Here is a 4,447-nt window from a genome sequence, read left to right on the forward strand (position 1 = left end):
ATAGCCAGACCAAGCGTTCTGCGGGATCCAGCACATTTCCTGAGGTGGTGCCAGTATCTGCACCTGATGTGGGACAGTTGGGATGTGGGACAGTTGTGTCATCACCACTTCTGATCAACCCCAAGACAGGGAAGCCATTTCATATTCCCAAAAAGTGGAAGGGCACCCCTCCCACCTCTCCCACCCACACTGTGTCAGAGATCTGCATGACTCCACCTCCACGTGCCACTATGCTACCTGGTCCACAAAGCCCTCCAGCTTGCAAAGACACTGTTAGCACCACATCACCTGGGGCTCTGTCAACACAGTCAAGTGGGCCTGCTGTCCCCAATACACAGCCAGGTACAAGTTTGCATGACAGCCAGGAGTGAGTTGACAACCCCCTCATACGCCTGTGCCTCATACAGGTGTGCTAGTCCTGAACATTGTTTTGTATATGGGTGTGTTGCTGGCCCTGTTGCTCTGCTGTGTTGGCCTCTCCCCTACCATGGACACTGGCCCTGTTGCTCTGCTGTGCTGTACTCTTCCCTGCCATGGACACTGGCCATGTTGCTCTGCTGTGCTGTACTCTCCCCTGCCCTGGACACTGGCCCTGTTGCTCTGCTCTGCTGTACTCTCCCCTGCCATGGACACTGGCCCTGTTGCTCTGCTCTGCTGTACTCTCCCCTGCCATGGATACTGGCCCTGTTGCTCTGCTGTGTTGGCCTCTGACCTGTTCTATGGACACTGGCCTTCCTGTTTGTGTTACACCTGTGCATATTATCTTGACTGTGTACATCATTTTGTGCCTTGCTGTTGTCTACTATAGTTCTACTGCTACATCTGTGCAATATGTGAATAAATACAGTTATTTCTGTTGTGTGTTTTGTCAGTGTCCTTGTTGATTAAAGTTCTTTTTGTGTTTGCATTTGATTGGTTTTGTGGGATACACCTAGCAAGAAGGCAAAGGAGGGCACTGTAGGGGATATACCTAGCAAGAAGGCAAAGGAGGGCACTGTAGGGGATACACCTAGCAAGAAGGCAAATGAGGGCACTGTAGTTACAAGCCCTGGCAAGAAGTGGAAGGTGGGCACTGTAGGGGTACACCTGGCAAAGAGGTGAAGGTGGTCCAGAGGCATAGCCAGACCAAGCGTTCCGCGGGATCCAGCACATCTACAGAGGTGGTGCCAGTGTCTGCACCTGATGTGGGACAGTTGGGGTGTGGGACAGTTGTGTCATCACCACTTCCGATCAACCCCAAGACAGGGAAGCCATTTCATATTCCCAAAAAGTGGAAGGGCACCCCTCCCACCTCTACCACCCACACTGTGTCAGAGGTCTGCATGACTCCACCTCCACGTGCCACTATGCCACCTGGTCCACACAGCCCTCCAGCTTGCAAAGCCACTGTTAGCACCAGCGCCTTCATGCCTATGGGTTTAGTTGCGCTCTATAAATCCAATATCATTCATTCATTCATTCTGTCAACACAGTCAAGTGGGCCTGCTGTCCCCAACACACAGCGAGGTACAAGTCCGCATGACAGCCAGGAGTGAGTTGACAACCCCCTCATACGCCTGTGTCTCATACAGGTGTGCTAGTCCTGAACATTGTTTTGTATATGGGTGTGTTGCTGGCCCTGTTGCTCTGCTGTGTTGGCCTCTCCCCTACCATGGACACTGGCCCTGTTGCTCTGCTGTGCTGTACTCTTCCCTGCCATGGACACTGGCCATGTTGCTCTGCTGTGCTGTACTCTCCCCTGCCCTGGACACTGGCCCTGTTGCTCTGCTCTGCTGTACTCTCCCCTGCCATGGACACTGGCCCTGTTGCTCTGCTCTGCTGTACTCTCCCCTGCCATGGATACTGGCCCTGTTGCTCTGCTGTGTTGGCCTCTGACCTGTTCTATGGACACTGGCCTTCCTGTTTGTGTTACACCTGTGCATATTATCTTGACTGTGTACATCATTTTGTGCCTTGCTGTTGTCTACTATAGTTCTACTGCTACATCTGTGCAATATGTGAATAAATACAGTTATTTCTGTTGTGTGTTTTGTCAGTGTCCTTGTTGATTAAAGTTCTTTTTGTGTTTGCATTTGATTGGTTTTGTGGGATACACCTAGCAAGAAGGCAAAGGAGGGCACTGTAGGGGATATACCTAGCAAGAAGGCAAAGGAGGGCACTGTAGGGGATACACCTAGCAAGAAGGCAAATGAGGGCACTGTAGTTACAAGCCCTGGCAAGACGTGGAAGGTGGGCACTGTAGGGGTACACCTGGCAAAGAGGTGAAGGTGGTCCAGAGGCATAGCCAGACCAAGCGTTCCGCGGGATCCAGCACATCTACAGAGGTGGTGCCAGTGTCTGCACCTGATGTGGGACAGTTGGGATGTGGGACAGTTGTGTCATCACCACTTCCGATCAACCCCAAGACAGGGAAGCCATTTCATATTCCCAAAAAGTGGAAGGGCACCCCTCCCACCTCTCCCACCCACACTGTGTCAGAGGTCTGCATGACTCCACCTCCACGTGCCACTATGCCACCTGGTCCACACAGCACTCCAGCTTGCAAAGCCACTGTTAGCACCAGCGCCTTCATGCCTATGGGTTTAGTTGCGCTCTATAAATCCAATATCATTCATTCATTCATTCTGTCAACACAGTCAAGTGGGCCTGCTGTCCCCAACACACAGCGAGGTACAAGTCCGCATGACAGCCAGGAGTGAGTTGACAACCCCCTCATACGCCTGTGCCTCATACAGGTGTGCTAGTCCTGAACATTGTTTTGTATATGGGTGTGTTGCTGGCCCTGTTGCTCTGCTGTGTTGGCCTCTCCCCTACCATGGACACTGGCCCTGTTGCTCTGCTGTGCTGTACTCTTCCCTGCCATGGACACTGGCCATGTTGCTCTGCTGTGCTGTACTCTCCCCTGCCCTGGACACTGGCCCTGTTGCTCTGCTCTGCTGTACTCTCCCCTGCCATGGACACTGGCCCTGTTGCTCTGCTCTGCTGTACTCTCCCCTGCCATGGATACTGGCCCTGTTGCTCTGCTGTGTTGGCCTCTGACCTGTTCTATGGACACTGGCCTTCCTGTTTGTGTTACACCTGTGCATATTATCTTGACTGTGTACATCATTTTGTGCCTTGCTGTTGTCTACTATAGTTCTACTGCTACATCTGTGCAATATGTGAATAAATACAGTTATTTCTGTTGTGTGTTTTGTCAGTGTCCTTGTTGATTAAAGTTCTTTTTGTGTTTGCATTTGATTGGTTTTGTGGGATACACCTAGCAAGAAGGCAAAGGAGGGCACTGTAGGGGATATACCTAGCAAGAAGGCAAAGGATGGCACTGTAGGGGATACACCTAGCAAGAAGGCAAATGAGGGCACTGTAGTGACACGCCCTGGCAAGAAGTGGAAGGTGGGCACTGTAGGGGTACACCTGGCAAAGAGGTGAAGGTGGTCCAGAGGCATAGCCAGACCAAGCGTTCCGCGGGATCCAGCACATCTACAGAGGTGGTGCCAGTGTCTGCACCTGATGTGGGACAGTTGGGATGTGGGACAGTTGTGTCATCACCACTTCCGATCAACCCCAAGACAGGGAAGCCATTTCATATTCCCAAAAAGTGGAAGGGCACCCCTCCCACCTCTACCACCCACACTGTGTCAGAGGTCTGCATGACTCCACCTCCACGTGCCACTATGCCACCTGGTCCACACAGCCCTCCAGCTTGCAAAGCCACTGTTAGCACCAGCGCCTTCATTCCTATGGGTTTAGTTGCGCTCTATAAATCCAATATCATTCATTCATTCATTCTGTCAACACAGTCAAGTGGGCCTACTGTCCCCAACACACAGCGAGGTACAAGTCCGCATGACAGCCAGGAGTGAGTTGACAACCCCCTCATACGCCTGTGCCTCACACAGGTGTGCTAGTCCTGAACATTGTTTTGTATATGGGTGTGTTGCTGGCCCTGTTGCTCTGCTGTGTTGGCCTCTCCCCTGCTATGGACACTGGCCCTGTTGCTCTGCTGTGCCATACTCTCCCCTGCCATGGACACTGGCCCTGTTGCTCTGCTCTACTTTACTCTCCCCTGCCATGGACACTGGCCCTGTTGCTCTGCTCTGCTGTACTCTGCCCTGCCATGGACACTGGCCCTGTTGCTTTGCTGTGTTGGCCTCTGACCTGTGCTATGGACACTGGCCTTCCCATTTGTGTTACAACTGTGCATATTATCTTGACTGTGTACATCATTTTGTGCCTTGCTGTTGTCTACTATTGTTCTACTGCTACATCTGTGCAATATGTGAATAAATACAGTTACTTCTGTTGTGTGTTTTGTCAGTGTCCTTGCTGATTAAAGTTCTTTTTGTGTTTGCATTTGATTGGCTGTGCGCCATGCTCTATGTATCACTTCAACATTGCAAGGCTCTTTGCAGGCATCAGATTTTTATACAGGGGTGACAGGGTTATC

The sequence above is a fragment of the Lissotriton vulgaris genome, unplaced genomic scaffold, assembly GCF_964263255.1.
Source record: "Lissotriton vulgaris unplaced genomic scaffold, aLisVul1.2 SCAFFOLD_777, whole genome shotgun sequence".
Classification (NCBI taxonomy): Eukaryota; Metazoa; Chordata; class Amphibia; order Caudata; family Salamandridae; genus Lissotriton; species Lissotriton vulgaris.